Raw genomic sequence first — 21,107 nt, forward strand, 5'->3', positions numbered from 1 at the left:
TTTCTATTTTAGGAGTCCTTAGTACATTTCTGAAAATGTGGAAGATTCAAGTCAAATACACACTACATCCACACACACAACTAATGAAATAGATTTATTTGGCACAAAGACAGTTTTGGCAGCCATGAATAGAAAGTGACAAATAGAGAGAATGGCTAAGAAAGGGGGAGAGACTTGTTATCAAGTCTCTGTTTCAAGCTTTACCATAGAGTTCCTGGCTAATTACAGACAGTCAAAAACCCTGCAACTGAATTGTTTCAGTCTTTGTAGGTTAGTTTAAGTACAGAGATTAAATTGAAACAGAATTGAACAGACATTTACCTTTGATTCTGGAAATGCAGTCACGTACCAGCACTGGCTCGAGCAGAAGCCAAGGACTCTTATCTGGGGTTTGCCGGGGGGGGAGGGGGGGCAGTCCATCCCCCCCACCCCCAACAGACTGGCCTGCATCCCCAGCCAGACTTACCCCCCACCCCCCTTGTCAGACAGCTGTCACTGCTCCAGCTAGGAAGCAGAGGGGTGGGGCCAACGCTGCTCTCTGGAGCACACAGCACAGCCCTGTTCAGGGCTGCAAAGCATTCTGGGATGCTGGAGGGCTGTGATTTAACTTGAAACAGGAAGGGGTCTGGGACCTAAATTTTATAAACCAGTTTGACCCAAATCGGTTAAGTCTGATACTACATTCAACCAGTTTTATCTTAAACCAGTTTCAGCCATTTTGAAATGGATTTATGTGCACTGGGCTCCTGTTCCGTTACAAGTTTTAAACCAGTTTCTGATTACTTAAACCAGTTTATGTGTAACTTCTGTCCCTAACCTCTGTGTCATCTCAAGCAGCTCTATCCATTTGCCCTTGTTTTTCTATCTGTTGCATGGCGATGATGACACTTTTACCTACTTCAAAGTAGCAAAGGAAGGAGGTTTGCAAATGGTCTCAGCTCCTTGGTAGATACCTAAATAATATGGTGAACATTTCAAAACTGTTCAGTATCTAGTTCTCAGTGGTTGCTGTTGGGTGCTGAGCTCTTTGGAGAATCTGGCTTAAAATAATAATATTTCTAAAATGCCTCAAGAGCCTTAAATTCAATGTTTATTATGAATGGCAGGTGTTGTTGTATTTGTTTATAATACATTGCACAGAGACTGAATGGAATGGGAAAATCTGTTATGCAGTACTAATCTTCTAGAGAATATTAAAAAAGCTTTACACTGAAACATGGGTTTTATCTTAAAAATCCCTACTGTGTCAGAGGGGATAGAGGCATAAATGTAAAATATCTAAATGGCAAGAAAAAAATGTTCTGTTTCCCAATTTTAATTATTTCCTATAGTTTTGTCCTTCTACTTTGACCTGGGTAAAGCAACATCTCTGCATGAAGAATACTCATTGATTTCAGTTGCATTTATCATGACTTCTGTGGGAGTTTGGGGGTTCCAGGATTGGACCCTTAAATGAAATCTCAACTGAGCTATTAAAATTCTGTTGCCGAGAGTTTGATCTTTTATTAGAGTTAACTAAGTTTTAAGACAGCATCTTGAATTTTTCAAGGCTATTTAGCCTATTGAGAAGAGTTAAAAGTGCAGCAAAACAATCTACTAATCAAGTTTAACATCTTGTGCCAGAGATCTCTAACCTCTAACTGGAAGCAGAAGGTATTTAACTTGGTTTTGATCCAGACCGAACTGTGCCTTGTACCAGGAAATCATAGCAGCTGATTTCTATTATGGAATTATCATGAGTACAAGATGAACAATATTGTATTGTCATGTGCACTTCTGTAATAAATGTAACTACTGTTACAAAGCAAATGGAGAAATCTGGGAAATCAGATGCACCCTAAAAAAAAGAGTTGGCACGCAATTTGTGAAATAAATTATTTTAAGAAATGAAATAGATGGATGCTGTTTCAGAATATATATATATATATATATATATATATATATATATATATAAATGTAAGTATTAGTTTCTATGTCAGAACACACAAAACACTAGATTTTTCTGTTTTACTGGGAAGTTCCTAACACATTCTTTTATTGCTGAGCTACGTGAAGAACTTGACATGGTTTCTCTGGTGACCAACATGCTTCATTCTTGTCCAGACCAGGCACACAAGCATACCACCAATATTTATGCATTACCTTGTATATTACTTTGAAAAATAATTTAGAACTGCAAGCTGGAATGGCTGGAAAACATGGCAAGGTTCACATGAATCTTTTTTGGATAAATGCAAAAAGAGAAGATTCAAGAGAGATTATTCCAAACTAGGTAGGCACCATCATGGAATTGAGTACAATATCTAATCTTAGCCAATGAACTGATTTCCTGTGGATGGTAAGCTGATGTTTTACAGACAAATTTGAAATGAAAAGCCGTGCTAGGATCCAGACAGCAGTCAAGGTTTGGTAAAACTCATGCAATCCCAAATGCATGTGCTTCATAAAGCTCTAGTTATAAAACACGTTCCTGCCAGATATTCTGCTGCCCCTGATTCCTGTTGAATGCCAGTGGCATGAGCTGAAGGTCCTGAGCTCCTAATGGTGTGGGCGTGAGAGAGAGTCTGGATAATTTTTTTCCTATTGAGAGAAGTCACGGTAATTTATGTCAAGAAAGGGACATGCAAGACTTGCTCAGTAAAAGCCCTACAGGATAATTGTGTCTTAGATGGATATTAACTTGCTGGAAGCCCTTCACCCTTATATCGGACACCAGTGAAAATCTTTTATAGAGGACAACCTCAGTTGAGAGTTTTGTTGGTTTAAATGGTTTCTCATTTCTACTGACCTTGTCTAGGATTTCAGAACTCTGAATCTAATATACTTCAGAAGAGAGAGGTAGATTTGTTCTTTTTAACACAAGGGTTCAGTAAACTCTCCACCATAAACAATTATGGTGGAGCATCTCTTGTAAAACGTACCCACCTGGCTCAGCAGCAGATTCCATATACACATAAAGGAAAGGGAAGATTTGACTCTAAGTTTTCAAGAAAGATGTATGTTCAATAGATAACCATATGAAAAATTTCACTTTTTAGATGACAATAAAGGCTAGAAACTTGGAAGAAAACACATCTGCTCTTTATATGGTTGCTGAATGAAGTTCAGTGACATTTAATAAAGGACCAGTTCCGGAACATAATAATAAGGTGAAAATATCTCATGCCACTGCCAAGAAAAATTATACCAGCTACAGTAGATGGAATTCATGAGGAGGACATGTGTAGAGCATGCTTCACAGCTAGTGAGTTCTGACTTTGGAAGGCCGCATCAAAACATTTTCCATGTAAGAACATGACTCCTTCCTTTTTACTAGTGTGTGTTCAGTGTTATTAGCTCTACTATGATTTTCTGCAATCAGGAAAAGGAGAAATCAGAAAAATCTACCCTCAGCTACAGAACTGTCAGCCCTCACCCAGAAGTTTCTACTCTGAGAACCTATTTTAAGGTTGCTTCTTTATGAAAACTTTTCATATAGAAAAAGAGAACCAATCAGGGCAGGCACAGGAGACAGGATGTTCTGATAACTTTATTAATTCTTTAAAAAAGGTATAGATGTTCCAGTGGAAATTAGAGAGAAGGATCTTTTGTAGCTATCGGCAACATTATTTTTTGTCTTTTTAAAATAATTGAGTAAATGAACTGGCAACCCAATCTGTATGTTTAAAGAATGTATATGATCAAATCATAATGGAAGTATACGTGTAATATAGCATGGAGATATAGTTTCCAAATGGCATTATTTAAGATGTTTTGATGCTAGTGATTTGCTAGTGGAGTAATAATGGAGTTTACTTTCAGACATGCACCATTCCTACTGCCCAGATTTTCTAACTATACCTGTGAAAACAAGAAATTCAGTCAAGTGTTTATGACCTCAACAACTTGGAGCCATATTACATAGCACGTGCTGTCGCGGAGAACGCAGATCCATTCTGTGGAGGGGATGGAGAGAATTTGTGATGGAACGTTGTTCAAAAAGCCAGGCTTTGTATCTGTTCCACTGCGTTCCTTTCTGGTAGGCCCTGTGCTGTGCAAGTACACAGCATCCTTTTCTCTGAGACCAAGTTACAAAAGTGCACAAGATATATACATAGGGAAGAGAGTGAATGTATGTTTTCCTAGGCACTCGGATGTCTTACGTTTCAGTATTTTGTAGGAAGGATGCATTCAAGTTTTATACCCGGTATTTTTACAAAGAGTATGCATTCTTCTTTTCAATGTAGAATTTGATTTGATAAAATGTCAAGCACTGTATAGCCACTAAAAACATGCAACATAGAAACCTGTGCATTGTGGAAAAGCCCACTGTGAGACTCCCCACAGACTGTGCTTTATTTCTTAAAGAATTCATCTCGGCTTCTTGGCTATGTTGTGGTCACATTGTACCATGTTTGGAAAATTAACTTCCCAATTGTCTGCTCAGGGTAGTTGCTTTTTATTGCATGACTGGAGTAGCATAAAGCACAGTTGTATTGGGCTGAAGATTTGGCCCAATGTGATGCCATCAACCGTGCAAGTTATCAGGTCTGTACCTAATAGGAAACGTACAATTTTGGGGGGAGGAATAGATGGAAATAGCATTATTAGTTACCATAGCTATTGAGGATTCCCAAAGAAATGATTTCCCAAATTATAATTTGAAGGTAGGTGGGGCTCTACATAGTGGGGGATAGAGCAAAGCTTCCCTCTTCCCTCTTCTTACCCGTCTTGCCAGGGGTCAGTTTTAGCCAGCTGGTTTTCAAACCATACAACACTAAATCTACAAACTGCTTACTGTGAGCAGCCACTTGGTGTGACTTTCATGACTCTGAAGTTTGGGATGTGGCTGGGGCTTCCTACAGCAATCAGTCCATAAAGGAGCAAAGGATCTGCCATACTAAACTAAACACAAATTTATTCTACGCTTAGGACCCTTTCCCTGACAATGACTAAATGCAAGAAACCTTCCTGGCGGCAGATGTGGGATGATGAGCCCTACCATGCTAATCCCTAGTATTTAGAGGTTGGCTTAACCACTGAAACATGAGATTTAGCTTTCCTTCCAATATTTATCTCTTTAACATTAGCTATTAGGTGGCGCTGTAACTCTCTGTACAGAAGGACTTGTATTTTAACCATGGACTTTATTTTTAACAGTCATTTGCCTGTGATTAGATTTTCTGGAATCATTTTCAAAGGAGTTTATTCTGCACACACCAACGTATATATACAATGCAGATAATCATTTTAAGAACATTAAGAAGTATCTTACAGTATGTTCCCCTTCCCTATTGCTTTGAACGAGAGCATTCATTGTGGCAGGATTTCATGTATATAAAGTGTGGCCTGCAAAGGAAAACCTGGCTTTTCATCCCTTTATGCCTTTTCATGGCGCATAAAAGTAGCCTGAGAGTTGATTTTCAAGGTTCCTCCCCTGCACCACCATATTTTTGTGTTAGAAATATAAGGCCTATCCAGCCATGAAAGGCTTTATGCTGACTAGAACTAATAAAATAATGTCATTACACAAATCAAAATATTGAAAGCTCAGCAAATGAGAGCGGGAGAGACACTAATTCAGGCTGTTCAAAGCTTCAGTGACTAATGATTGGGGTGGATAAACAGCAACTTTGGTAAATATTGAACTCCTCCTCCCCTTCAATTAAGGTACACAAAATACCAGTGGTATATTGTAAAACACTCAAGAAATCCTTCAAGAATATCAAGAGAGGGAAGACTTGGTATCCTTTATATTTTTAATATAACAAAGGAGAAGAAAAAATAGGATTTCTTTAGAATATATGAGGCAATGAAAAAGGACCCAAATTCCAACGTTTTGCATAGATGTTTAATGTAGGTATCATCATCATCATTATTATTTATTTGCACTGAGGTGGAGTTTGGGAACCCCAGTACTAGGTGCTGGGTGGAAATGAGACGGAAGGATTGGCTTTGTCCCAAAGAACTTGCACTCTAAACTCTTTATTTCTAGCTTCCATGGATGCTTAATCATCCTATAGCAGCTGAGGAGCCGAGGGCATCGTTACTTGTTGAATGTCCAATGCCAATAGCATTGGGAATTCCTTTTGAGACTTAAAAAACTTCTTATGTTGACATAAAACTAAAGAATATCAGTAATTTTAATGTTCTTTTGTTACTCAAAAAAAATGCTACTTATGGTTTTTCACATCCTGCTAAATGGAAATAGCCTGAAGATGAAAGATGGGAGCCAATAATTAATTTGGAAAGTAACTATTCTATCCTGTCCTCTTGCAGAGATGTCTGGAGATAGCCTGACAATCCCCTTCTTCTCCCTGAAAATATTCCCTTGCTTTGGGACCCTTTGAGATTTTTCCATTATGACAACTCTACAAACAAATCTACTTGCTACTTTCAGACCACGCTGTTCCTTACAACAGTCCAGAATACCAGGTATTGAATAAACAAAAGCTGACTGAAGATCAATGAAAACTCATCTGAAAAATGGCTAGACTGCACAGCCTTGTCACTCTAGAGAGTTTGATTACATAATAATAAAACCCCCAAAATGAAGAACATAGAAACAATCCAGTAGGCTAGAACTTAAGACATGACAAAGAAATGTTAATTTTTAAGGGAAACATATTTAAAAGAAATGGAAGTATTGCTTCTTCACTTCATTATGATTTTGAGATAAAAGACAGCACCATGCAGAAGCTCCTACACTATAGGTTTTAAATTGATTTTTTTTCTTCTTTTTCCTGTGCCGCTTTTCTGTGTAGTCAAGATATATCACTTAATATTAATTAAGGACTTGATTTGTAGGCCATTAGATCCAATGGAAAAACTCCCATTGATTCAATAGATAATGTGTGCATTACATATATATAAAAATAGACCTGGAGTCTGTGTGTGTGTGTTTGCACGCGCACACACATGCATATACCCATTGAATCAATGGGAATTGATATATATATTTAATTACTGTTACTATATGTATAATGTATGCACATACTCATTGAATCTGTGTGTTTGTGTCAGAGATACTCAATCCTGTCTTTGAAGACACATGAGCAGTCAGTGTTGATCAAAGATTCCCCTCCGTGAATTGTGTACTTATTCAACATATACCCCTTCCCTCCCTCAGTGAATCCAGGCGAAAACAAATTAGTATAGTTGCATGGGTTGCATTATTCATGATTGCAGGAAAGCCCTACCCATTTCATGCAGCAATAAAAATACCTTTGATAACATTTTCTGTGAAGAGCTGCAGGTGATAAGTTGAAGAGTCACTTGTGGTTCAGAAGCTGTGGTCTGAGTATCACTGAATGTTGACGGTAGAAAATGATTCTTTTGAATATTACTCTCATCGCAATGAATAAAGAAACAAAAGTAGGTTTACAACTACCACAAGTATCTCATATTGAGATAGAAGGTGGCTTGACCTTACCCCTCAGCTTTGCACTGAATATGGCTCACGGTTTCAGCAGCTGCTATCCATATTGTACTTTTGTGCCATCAGTTACAAGTGATATGATGTTACAAATCTCCTGTCACTTGCACGGTGATGACATTTTCAACCTTGTGCTCACTTTGTAGGGATATAAATGAATACACAAAGTGCAAGGCAGTGGAACACATTCCTGTAAACTGTGAGCAATGCAGGTTTTAGTGATTTCTCTCTAGGCAGATGTTTAGAAAGAAAACACGTGCATGTAGCATTGGCTTGTTTTTGTGCTTGGAGAATAAGATTGCTTATCTCTCAAACCAGCTTGCTACCCTATAAAACATTCTGGGAAATGAAAGCTTCTGAGAGGAGGTGTTTAGAAAGGTGACCATGCCAAAAGCAGGAGAGTTGGAGAACAGATGTAGAATGGTAAATGGAGCTGGGTAAGTGTGAGTAGAAAAGTAAAGAGAAAATGCATTTGTTCAGGAAGAATGGGAGACCATGTTTTGAAAATTGTGAAATGTTTTCAATACTGTGAGGCTTTCCAATACGGGTCAAGGAGGGCAGCAAGTGTTTGCACCTGGATGGCTTCAGGAGCCTGTTTGTGGTCACTGGGAAGTAAAGAGTTAACTCAGCCCCACCTTTTCCTGCACAGGTGCCCAGGAAGATAAGGAGGCAGGGCTGCAAACAGCAGCTCATTCAGATTCTTGAGGTGGAAAGAAGGAACCAGTGGTTGCTGTGTCCATTTGCTGCTCCTGGAGATGGTGAGTCCACTAAGTGCTTTGTTTCTTTGGTTCCTAACAATTTGATTTGCTGCTTCTTGTGTAAGCAATGCCTTCCAGACATGGACAAGAGTGTGAGCAGCTTGCGAAACTGTGATTGTGAGGTTCCCTTATTCTTCCTGATTTGACCTGCTTGCCAATGGGAATGAGGGATCACTTTTTTTTTTTTTTTTTTTTTTTTGAGGCTAACTACTTGAGAATAATAATTAGCTCTGTTAACTTAGAGAGCAATCATTGTAGGCTCAGCAGCAGGATCTAGAGGCCGTTAGTGAGGAATTAGTGGAAACACCCAAGAAATCTTTGGATGGAACTGGGGAAAGAGAGAATGGGAAAATGAGAAATGCAGCAGAATCCTTTTAACACAAAGAATAAATATGAAATTATTATAGTGTGAACCCAAAGAATGGATGAAAGTTAGAAATGTGAGAAAAAGCATAGCAGGGAAAAGAAACTTTAACTACATGAACCCAAATTAAGTCATAAAAAGGTGGCTGATTAAATGAAAAGCTGAAGAATATTTTAAGGTCAGTGACACAGTTATAAGTTCAGGGGAGAGGCAAAGTTTGTGCCTCTGAGTGTGTCCATGACTCCCCAAACATCTGCCTGACGCAGTCATGAACACATGAGAAATACCATGTTGGCACTATTCTCATGACTAACATGGAGCACAAAGTGGGCTCTAAGCTGTGAGCAGGAAAGGTTTCAAGGACAGCTGATCAATCTGCACAATGTGCATGCTGAGGCAGCATGCATGGCTATGGGCATCCAGCTGTGATGCCCTGGTACTGAGTGCAAGTGAGATACACATTCAATCAATGAATTGAGTACCTAAACTCTATGAAGAGCCACCCTTTTTGTATATGCACACTCTATAGAAAGTTGTCAAAGAATCTAGTTCACTCTTCTTCTGTGTGTGAATGCTTTTGGTAGGCAAATGGACTTAGCATAAGGGAAAGCCATTTTTACCAAGGATTGGAGACCTTCTTTATAAAGGACCTTTACTCTGGCTGATTCTTTCATTTTCTCTGATGCTAGAAATGAGCCAGTAGTGAAAAACCAGAGCCAGAGTTGGATTAATGTTCATTGGGGCCCTGGGTCCGGGCCCCACATTACCTGTGCCCTGCCCCACAGCTGCGGCTCCATCCCCAGCCAGCACAGCAGGAACAGGAGCTGAAGTGGGACATGCTGCCTTCCAGTCCTGGGGCAGGAGCCACAGCTGTCCATGCCCACAGGTTTTTGCTGGAGCCAGAGCCTGGGTTTGGTCGCACAGGACCCCACACAACACAGTGCTGTGGCTGGGTGGAGCTGGGGGTGTGGACCCGCTGTCCTCTGGGCATGTGCAGCATGGGCCGAGCTCTAGGTGCAGTTTCTCACCCCGCTGTGGCTCAGTCTAGCTGCAATGGTGCCTGGCAAATGCACAGAATCGTGGCCAGGCCTGTCTGGGACCTGGCTGCACTGGGGCTATCCCGCCACCAGTAGGTCCCAGCCATGCACTGTGCCTGGCTCCGCTCCCTGTCACTGGTGGCTTCAGCTTCTCCCAGGAATCTGGCACGGTTGTACCCTGTGCCCTGCCTGATACCCAGCAGCGAAGGCCCTGCCTGGCCGCTGGTTTTGTCCATGCTGAGCTGCCTCCCCTTCCCCCCCATTCCCTCATTTGTCTGGGGCCCCTGGACCTGGACCCAGCTGGCCCGTGTGTTAATCTGCATAGATGACTAGAGCAAAATTACTTGATAAAAAAATGAATGCCTTGAAAATTTTGCCTTTGCTTTGTTGCCCATGCTGCATGTATTTTACAGCCATTTTCAGAACCTCCTAATTCATCCGGGAGAGAAGAAAACATTTAGATTTTGAATGAATTGGAATTGTGCTAGGTGTCAAAATATGGCCCAGGGAGCCCTATGATCCAGTCTGTGGTGCTGCTTATGGGTCTCAGACTGGCCCCACGCACCGCATGCAGTGGTCCCCATGTGGAGCTGGTCCTGGGTGCATGCTGAGTGTGGCACCTACACAACCCAACCATGCACATGGGATTCACGGGCCAGATAAGGAGCACAAGGCCAAGCCACTGGCCGGACTGGGCCCACAGACTGGAGCCTAGCTCCTCATGCAGCCTGTGGAGCTGGATGAATTTAATACTCATGGGTTTGAATATGCAAGTCCAGCCAGATGGCCTGTGTAGCTGTTTGAGTCCCAGAACCAGAACCCTTGCTTGTGCTGACTCAGAGCTGCATGTTCCGTAAAGTGGGAAGTACCTAAAAATCAGTTGTCATAATGATGAATGTTGCCGCATCTAATTCTCTTTGTGGATCTTGTTGGGTGAAGTGTTGAACCACTTGAATTCCTTGGTCCATGGTTTTTGAAAGTGGCCTCTAATTTTGATGACCTGTCTATAGTTTCACGCTAGATACATATGTCTTAATTTCTCGGTACTCCAGGTAAGGGCACCTAGTAGTGGAGTACATTTCTGACCATTTTGTTTGTTACTTATAACGGGCCAAATCCTGAATGTGATGAAATCCATGACAAAGCTTCTAGGGGCTCTGCTGAGAACAGGGTTTGGCACTTGGTTCCTAAACTGTTTTCTGAAGAAGCACTAGCTGTAATATTGCCTGACCTCATTGAATTTTTCCTACAAGCTTTTGATCTAGGGTTAGACAATCTAACAGACACTCACTGTTACAATGCTACCAACCTGGAAAATGTTGCCTTTTTAGCCCCACTTTATTTAAAAACAAACAATGCCTCCCCCCCCCCCCCAAACCTTTGTTCTGTGTATCCAAGTACTAGACACCTATCATCATAGCATGGAATTTATGAGTTAAGTTTTCTAATCTATTGGTGGCTAGTTGCATCCTTCAAGGGTGATTAATGTTCAGTTGAGAAATGGGGCTACACATTGTAAAACTGCAATATTCATTGTACCTTTTACTAAAGCAAGAGTTCTTCAGTGGTACACATGATTTATAAAGCTCTGTAACTCTTCTTTGCTACCCAGGTACCTATGGTACATTATGGTATTCTGCCTCAATCTACAAAAATCTCAGGAGCAAAAAAAGAAAGCAAGAACACTATTTGAGTGGGAAACAAATGACAATGTGTAAGTTAATGCCAAATGTCTCCTCTATGTAGCACATTTCTTCTAGAAGAAGAGATGTCAGTGGAAACTGAAAATTATCAGGCAGTCTGAGCCTATAGATTTGGTTTCCAATGGTGCCATATGGAAATTGGTGTGCTGCTTTGCAAGTAGGCACAGTGCTGTCATAGAACAGATGGATCTGCAGGGCAGCAGAAGCAGTCGTATCTGACCAAAGGTCAAAATTTCCATCTACAAATGTAAGTACAGCATTCCATAATTTTCCTTCTGGCCTACAATGAAGGGGATTTGCCATTCATGCTTAAAGCTGGATGAAGTCTGTAAATTGAAGACTATTTTTCCATGACTCGTTAATTTGGAAGTACTTTTCATGAAGGAACAGAAACTTTTTTGACTTCGTCATTCCATTGCAGGAGAGTATATAGAGACATGGTAGGAAATGGTTCAGAGTGATCGTTGCTTGCTCAAAATTACATAAACTCTGCCATCAATTTCTTTTTTCCTGTGAATTTATGCACAGGGAGAAAATATGATTGAGAAGTGAGGTTTTGCACCCCTTGTTTGTTCTGCTTTTCTTACTGAAGATGCACAGAGATTAGATACTATTTCACCTAGTAAGCATTTCACTGTGCTTCTATCCACTCTGCTCAAGTCCCTGAAAAAAATCTTAATCTGAAGAGTGGATGGGTTCTTGCTGTTTTTTGTATTAGTTTTAAAGATAAGATGAGGGTTACAAAACTAAATGTGCTTGTGATTTCAGCACGGTGGGATCACACTTTAGATGTCTAATAGTTCATAACTCAGGTTGGTCTGGTTTTGAAGTTCTCAAAATATCTTCAAACAGTTGAGAATTCTATGGGGGGAAAAAAAAGCCTGCCTCTGAATTATATATATGTTGATCTCATGATTGCGGAAAAACTACTTCCAATACAATTTTGTTTCGAACCAGAAGAGGAGGCCTTATTGAATTAGTCGTGTTGTTTTTTGTATTATGCACGTGCCGGTAGTGCTTGGTACCAACTACATTTGGGACTTTTACTTTAACAACACAAGCAGCGTAAGTCGTCAGAAGGTCACAAACAAATGCAAGATGCCTTTTATGAGGGACAGTTGATCGTAATTGTTTGGTATACCATTTCTTGTGTCTTTGTTCAACGTCTTGGGTCACAGTTGGAGGCCATGTGTGGCAGTCAGTGAGCTTCAGGTCTTACCTCTGGACAATTTCTGTGTCCCTAGGCTATGCAGCTTTGATCAAATCACTTAACCTTTCTTTTGTCTCAGTTCACCAATCGGCAAAATAGTTTTCCCCAGTCTAGGGAATTTAGTACCAGCTTTCATGCTTTTGTGTGGCTTTCTGTATCTCTGGTTTCAGCCAGAAACGTTTCACTGGTCTACAGTGAAGCTGCAGAAGGGACTGTACTATGGTAGTTAGTATACAGATACTGAGCTGGCCTGGGTATCAGAAGTGGTCTAGCCAGGGCTCCAGGTTAATTTTCCCTGCTGAGAAATGTGAAAGCTAGCTCGGGTATCTCCACATTATGCTGCGGTACTTCTGGGACTACAGTGTAGATGCACCTTCAACATTAAGTGAGAGAGACACTTATTCCCAGATGGGTTTTTAATCATTGCTAGTATACATTTGAGTATATTGTTGAATGGAGAATGAAAACACATTAGGGAATGGCTTTTAGAGGTCAGTAATGTGTTACCATTCTAGAGAATTGCATTAGATGATGTTTATAGCAATTTAGCTTATGATAATAAATATACTAAAATGTAAAGTAGCTTCTTATTTATGCCACTTACAGAGCATCTTATGCCATAATACAAAAATATTCTTCATTTATTTTTAGTGGGACTTTTGGAATTTGATTAAATTATGTTAAAAATAATGTATTGAAACCTGATCTAATAAAATAAGCAGAGTGGGGTTAGGAAAATACAAAACTCTTCCCTGGGAAAAGCAGATGCACTCCCATGGAAGTGTGTGGGCCTATTTTAGCTGTGACATAAATTTCAGATTGGATGCGTGTAGTAAAGAGCGTAACCTCATCTCATTTGGCATTCAGCCAGCGAGCTAGAATGCAACTTATGTGCCAAGGAGGAAGAGGAGGAGGCCTGGCACAGATATAGTACTTAGCATAAAGAAGGGGAACTAGATGAATTGGTAGTGGTGATATATCCCAGTGACAAATTGCACAGCTATGTGATAAACGGCATATATTATGCACTTCTAATCGCCTCATTTGCACTCTGCCTGTTAATCCATCTCCCCTGGGAGTCACTGTAATACTCCAGACCTCTGAGCAGATTCAGACTGGTTTAAAAAATGGAAAGAATCATAGAAATGATTTTCTCCGAAAATATCTGTTTCCCCCCATCCTTAATATGATGCCAGGGAGCAGTGGCAGAATAGTTAAGGTAGAACACTATGACTTCAGAAGCCAAGCCGTGCTGCAGACCCATACCTAATGCCACCCACATCTGTCACACCTGGAAACAGATATCTGGTCCTTTAGGCTGGCACATCGGAGGTGGCTGGATGTGATGTTAGCCACAACCCACCCTCGTGTGCTGTTGGTTACAGACAGCAGTATAGAGACATGGCCAGGTGCCCTGGGCAAACTGGAAGTGGTGATTTCCAATTTGCAAACATGAATATACAGCTGAGGGCAGCAGCTGCTTTTCTTCAGCCCCATCTGAGTTGGGAGTCATGGCAGTTGCCCCTATTGTTCACCCCAGTTATGCTACTAGTTATAGAAATTGTTATTCCTTAACTACACTAGCCCAATGGGCTCTTAGGCCTGGGTAGACCTTTCAATTGACTTGAAAATCACAGGGCCTGGAAGGGTCAATACTTTAGTTCCGCACTAGTGAGCAATTGAAGATCCTACTAGGAACAGGACCTTTAGAGGTGCTTGTACATGCAACAGAATTGGCCTTTAAAACAGTTTAATTGCCCTTTTACACCACTTTAATGGTGTTGCTGTTTACATATTTGGCAGCAAATTCTGCTTTAATTTTATGACAATTTTTGGTGGTGTATTTCATTTTAAATTACATTATTACATAGCAAGGTAAAACCCATCTCAGGTATTTTAGTTCGCTAAGTAACAAAGTGCAGCGGTGCCTGGGGTGCTGGAAACCCAGACGTGCTCGGGGAAGCTCAGGCTTGGCGGGCTTCCAATGCCCCATGCACCGTCTCCAGTGCCTTCTCCTGCTGCCAGCACACCCAGCCACCCTCCTGCCACCCTGCTGCTCTGCCCCAGAGGCAAGCCAGCCCATTCCCAGGAGGTCAAAGGTGGCGGGGACATTGCATAGGGCACTGGAGCCTACCTGCCTCTCTTGTGACCGGGGGGGTGAGCTGACGGTGGACTAAGTGGCCCCTGAGCTGCAGGGCACCCTGGATCTTCCCTCCATGGTGGCAGTGCCCCCCAGGCGGCACCCGCCTGCTGGCACCTGGCCCTTGTGGTCCTGGGGATGCTGCTACCATGGTGGGAAGCACCAGGCTGCATGCAGCTTAAGGGCTGTGCGATCTGGCGGCAGCTTGTGCAGGAAGGCTCGACTGGGGAGGGGGAACAAAAAAGTAGAGAGGATCCTGATTGTGCTTTCCCCTCTTTTTTGTTTGCTTGTTTGTTCCTGGAGACTGCCTGAGCAGTGCAGGGCCCGGTGCTTCCCTCCATGGCTGTGGCACCCCCCAGGACCACTCAGGTGGGCTGCTAGTGGGTGAGTGCTGCCCGGGAGACACCGCTAATGCTGAGGGAAGCCCTGGGCCCTGTGCAGCTCAGGCAGGTAGCCTCCGGGAGAGAAAAAAAAAAAAAGATCAGGTTCCTTGCCGCTTTTTTCTTTTTCTTTTCCTTAGTTGAGCCTGCTTGAATAAGCTGCTGCCAGGTCTCGCAGCCCCTGAGCTCTGCGCAGCCTGGTGCTTCACTCTGCAGTGGCGGTGCCCCCTGGGACTGTCTGGACAGGATGCTAGTGGGCGGGTGCTGCCACCATGGGAGGAAGGACCAGAGTGCCCCACAGCTCAGAGACCACTCAGCCTGCTGGCAGCTCGCCCCCCCAGCTGTGAGAGAGGCAGGTAGGCTCTGGGGGGAAAAAAGGATGGGGCATCTCACTGCTTTTTATATTTTTTTTTTTTTTTTTTTTTTTTTCCTGGTGGAGCCTGTGGGGGGCGGGGGAGGGAGGGGGGAGGCAGGTGAGCTAACGTGGGGGCCATGACTCCCTGTGACTTCATGTGATGTCATGGAAGTCCTTAAGTTGAAATGGTGGGTTTTTAAATGACACAATTAAAAACCCACCATTTTTAATTTAAGAAGAACTAGACCCCTGTCACATATACAAGCACTCTAGGTGACTAGGAAGTGGAAGATACACAGGACTTCCTTCTACCCCTGGAAGGTCCAATGTTCCCTTCGTGTTTTATTATGGAGAAACAATGTGCCTTTGGAACTAATCACTTTTTGTTGCTCTGTGGCCTTTGAAGTCGGCGTCCTGGTGCTAGGGAGCACTCATTCTATGGGTGGAAGGATACAAAAAATAGTCTTTTAAAAGACAAACACACAAACAGATGATCAAAAACCCCTCTCTAAAGCATACAGTTTTACTTGCATACTACTTTACAAAACATACTACTATGGCACAAAAGCGAATATGGACAACTGTTTAAGATGAACTACCTGGGCTGTAGGATCTGTGCTTCTTGTTCTATGTGTATGTAGAGATAGATGCTGTGGTCAAATGTTTCAAAATTTAATTTAGGCCATGTCTGCGGCATCTCAGGGTGATGTGTGCTACAGCGCGGCCTGCTTTGCATGTTCTGTCCCACATAATGAAAGTAATGTAGCCGCCTGAGTGTCGGGGTGCTGTCACTGCTTTCCTGAGAGAGAGCTTATTGCATACACCCAGTGCCACGGCTTTTCAAGAGATCATGGGCATGGCTTTTCTCACTGGTGTGGTGCTCAGGCTGCCTTGACAGGCTCACAATGAAGTTAATTTCTTAACCCTCAAATGCAGGTATTCAATCCTGAAAACTGCAGCTTGTACTAACATACGAACATGCTGTGCATAACTCATAAAATACAGGAGAGAGGAGCTTGATTTAGTGATACATTACTTGGCTCTGCATGCCCTTTAGCAAACATTCAAATAGTAGTAGTCCTTGGTGGAAGAAAGCGATTGTTAGACCACACTACCCAGACTTTCACATGCGGCTGCGTTTGAACCATGAGAACCAAAGCATGTCCGGTTATCAGCTGCAGACCTTTACTCTTTCCTGTTTCTTCCAAAGAAATGCCTGTGAAAATATCCTACATATGGCACCCTTTACCTAAGGATCTCAAATGCTTTGTAAAAATAGATTAGCATTATCCATGTTCTGTGTGCAGGGAAAAACTGCCATACAGTGCTAATCTCATGGAGACTGGTGTTACTCCATTGAATCTTCAAGTGTAGCTTAGAAAAGAAGTAGCTATGGATGGATCTTAGGTTATACATCAAGGCAGTAGTAGAGACGATAAATAGTGCTTCAATATCCTACCTCTCAGTCCTGTGCATTGATCATAATTTGCTAGTAAAATGTCATTTGTGAGCTATATGTACTTGATGTAGATCAGATCTCCACTGCTAACAACTGTTGGCTATCCACAGAGTCTAAGCATTACTGAACTGTTGTTAAATTTTGTTTATTACTAAGGGCCTCGTTATACCTTACCCTTTGAGCCATACAAATGTTCATGGGTGGTTGTGCTTGCTTGAGTTTGGAGCAATTGCACTTCAGGCCAGCAGAGGCCTTAGTATAACTTGGGTAACACAGACCAGAAATGATCTTGCCTTGGAGTGGCATAAACCTCCTAACTAGTGCTTAAAACCAGTTTCAGGTGTTAATGTGCAGACAATCTAGGGGTTAAGAGCTCCAGGATCCACCCAAAATTACCAAGTAACAAGGCCCTAAGTTAGTTATTACTGTAAATGCCCACAAACATTTTGTAAAGTATTAAACGGAGATCAGTTTTGGTAGGAATTTTTCTTGTGAGCTCTTCAAGATGCTGGAGAAAATGTCAATAGAAATCTGACTGGAAGTGCTGTCAAAGGCTGCTAATCAGAACAGCAGATACATGGCACTTTGTGTAGAAGAAATTGCTTGCAGCACTTCATGCAGCCAAGCAACTTGAGTTAAGAATTGTAATAGCGATGCCATAGCAAATTAATTAAAAAATATATGTTTTGTCTTTTACTTTGGCTCTGCAATACTATGGAGCCAATATAGCAATAGTACAAAAAAACCATTTAAATTTCATAAGTGGAATATAATACCATTTGCTAGCGGGGTGTTATGTTTTTGAATTAAATTTAACCGAATCACTGTTCAGAAAAAGCAAGAGATTTTTGTTAGAGAGACAGGTTTAGGGTCAGTGACAACAGTGTGGGCTACAGTTTGTGATTTTAAAGGTACATAAAACACTGGCTGTATTCCACAGTATGCACTGCTAAACTGCAGACAACAGTAAAATCTCCCTCTTGCAGTATAAATATGGTATGAAAGTTGATTAACCAGTTTTATGTTGTTATCTGAGCTTGCAATCCATCTGGACTCAAATTACAAAGATGAAAATTGCATTCTTGCCATAGCAAAAATAGTAAATAAAAGCAGAATCAAAAAGCAAAGAATTACAAACTTAAATCTGCAACACTGACTAATCTTTGGTTGTGTATGATGCTCTGCTTCATTTCTGTTTCTAGCATATCAGATTGAGATTGCTAGAATTAAAGAGAAAAGATTCATTTGGTATTTCTGCATAGGCCCTTATGAAGCATATGTTGACTTTTCTTAGTATTTGAGTCTTGAGCTTGTGTGTGCCTGTGTTTTTTGGAGAAAGTGGGGAAAGTATTCAAACAGTCAATGTGAGATTGAATGTCAGATATCTCTATTCTACCATTCATCATGTTCTCCAAAGTGGGATAAGTTCATGAATCAAGTTCTAGATAAAGTTATCTACCATCTCCATATACTTGTCAAGTTGCCAGCGTGGATGTATTTTAATACCCTTATGCACTCCAATGGCTTGACAAACCAACAGGATATTGTCTAAATGCTTCAGATGTTATCAGCTTGAATTTTACCATAATGCATGTTATTTGAGGAGGAATATATTAAAAACCCTAAGAATATGAAGTATAGAAAATACAAAACTAAAATTTAATATTCTTCTTATCTTAAGCATGCAAACAACTACATAGGCAAGGTTGTCTAAAGAAACAGACCTATCCTATAATTCACAAAGCACTTCTCTTTGGTGTGCATGTGCATTATGTGGGTCTGAAATCATATTGCTCATAGGGAGCCTAATTCAGCTGATGATATTGGAGTCCGTGACAGGATTTCCACTGGTTTGGGCTCATCAATAGTCCATTGATTTATCCTCTAATCATGAGTGACTGGCCTTTATAAATGCACCTGATAGGCCACTTTGAAATATAACTTTTCACTAATGGATTTGGGTTTAGCAGTGTCATGAAATTTTAAAAGTACAGGGCATGCAGATTTTTCCATATGAACCATGCTTGAAAGCACACAGGATGTAACACCCCTTCCCCCCCCGCACGCTTATAGGCTCGGCAGTGCTACGCTTGCTAGCACCATGGCCGAAAGGGACATGGAAGTCATGATTGACCACAAGATGAACATGAGCCACCAATGTGATGTTGCAGCTGGTAAAGTGAACGAAACTCTGGCTTGCATCCATAGATGTTTCTCAAGTAAATCTCAGGATGTCATCCTCCTGCTGTACTCAGCCTTGGTGAGGCCACAGCTGGAATACTGCATCCAATTCTGGGCTCCACAATTCAGGAAGGATGTCGAAGCTTGAGAGAGTCCAGAGGAGAGCCATGCACTGGGCAAGAGAACAGGCCTTATGAAGAGAGGCTGAGAGCCATGGGACTCTTCAGCCTGGAAAAGTGCAGACTCATGGGTGACATGGTGGCAGCCGATAAGTATACAAGGGGTGTTCATCAGGATCTGGGGGAACAGCACCTCAAGGGATGACAAAGTCCAAAGGCCACAAACTCCTCCAAGACCATTTTAGGCTGGACATAAGGAAAAACGTCTTTACTGTCCAAGCCCCCAAGGCCTGGAATGGATTCCCTCCAGTGATGGTGCAAGCACCTACTCTGGACTCTTAAGAAACATTTGTACACTTATCTTGCTGATTATCCTTTGACCCTAGCTGACTTCCCGCCCCTGGGAAGGATGATCTTCTGAGGTCCTTTCCAGCCCTAACGTCTGCTAAACTATATATTACATATCTAGAAAACAGTATGCATTTCCTGCATCTTTTTCTGTACGTAAAATAGAAAGTCTCTGTTTCCCTAGTCTGTACTAGTATCTTTCACCCCCACCCTAATGAGACCTTTGAAGATAACAAGCTTGATTATATAAGAAAAAATAAAGATAAAAGTTGGCATCTATCCTTGATTACATAACCTACCTCTAGTCTCCATAAATATTCCTGGTGCATACATCTACTGTATGATTTTTTTTTTTGTTTTGTTTTTCCTCACTGTGAATAGCATGCCTTTTACTTAATCAGTCAACTCCCATTAAACCCAAATCTTAAACAATATATCTACTCAGCACTGTCTGTATTGCCCACTACTTGCTGAAAAATGGCACAGAAATAAAGTGAAATTACCTACTTTGAAAAGCTTCCTTTTTTTTCTTCTCTAGAACATTGCCAGAATCATAAATGAATATTAGCAGCATCCTCTTTTATCTACATTTACTGCTGAAGTGTGTGGCAAATAGGTATGCTCTTGTTTTCTTTTTATTCTCGGCAATGAAGCTTTTTAGATGGAAGATTAAGTAATGGTAGTTGCATGATTCCACAACACATGAAAACAAATTTGCTTCCACCCAAGGTTTGTGTAGCAGAATAAATAGAGATTTGGCTCAAGTCAGTACCAGCGTTTCCATGAAATTCCAAATGAGCTTGGTGTGAGATTTGAGACTGTGTTCTTTTCCCGGCCTAATGTGATGCTGTGAATATTAATGTGTTTGTTTCAGCCCACCAATGGTGCCCAAGAATATAAAATCCCCATATAAATGTAAAAACAGTGCGTTTATCAACACAACACGGGTTCAGTTAAATTAGTTAAACACAAGTTGTCACATGCTCATGAAAATTGAAGTTCTAACAATGAGGCAGTGAGAGACATTACGCATCTCAAGGTCACAAATTGTGCATGGAGAAATAAAAGGATGCTATATGATTTGTTATCATTAAATGGGCATCCTGATGGGTTTTGAAGAAGAATCTTAATAGAAAGTGCTTACATAAAGGCTTCATTTTTTTTTAAATTTTTTTTATTTATTTATTTATTTATTTTTTTTGCTGTGTTTTAGTCATTCTGTTAGACAAACTACAAGTAAAACAAGTTTGGTAAAAAGTATTAGCAATCAAACCTGGTAGTTTTATTTGGGGGTAGGAGGGAAGTAGATTTTCCATCTAGATCATGTTGAGACTAGAGTTAGGCCAGTCTAAGTGCTGAACTGCATATATTTGGGGAAGTTAGATTCAGCAAAAAAATAGCGAGTCTGATTTAACTTACTTAGAGGTGCACTATGTAGATGGGTTTTTATCCATACCCAATATAACCGAATATGTGTACACGTTCTGAGTGCAACCCCAGGGCTGGGAAAGCCCAGCCACTCATCCCAGCTGGGGTTGTGATTTTTCTTACCCCCTCCCCTAACACTGACTGGGTTATTTTTAGCCCTCTGTCCTCCTTCCCCCCCCCCCCCCCCCCAGGTAGGAAAGCCTCCTCACAG

The 21,107-nt window shown here is 41.3% G+C and overlaps 1 long non-coding RNA gene across 3 annotated transcripts in view; it reads left to right on the forward strand.

Moving 5' to 3' along the window:
* LOC102571974 (uncharacterized) overlaps positions 1-21,107 on the forward strand; it is a 357,536-nt gene that overhangs the window by 75,429 nt on the left and 261,000 nt on the right. For all 3 annotated transcript variants that reach the window (XR_002091910.2, XR_009455298.1, XR_009455297.1), the window contains exons 3-4: positions 6,259-6,414; positions 8,064-8,172. This is a non-coding gene — a long non-coding RNA (uncharacterized LOC102571974). The remainder of the gene's footprint in view (positions 1-6,258; positions 6,415-8,063; positions 8,173-21,107) is intronic.

This window comes from Alligator mississippiensis, chromosome 10 (genome assembly GCF_030867095.1).
Source record: "Alligator mississippiensis isolate rAllMis1 chromosome 10, rAllMis1, whole genome shotgun sequence".
In the NCBI taxonomy this organism is placed as follows: domain Eukaryota; kingdom Metazoa; phylum Chordata; order Crocodylia; family Alligatoridae; genus Alligator; species Alligator mississippiensis.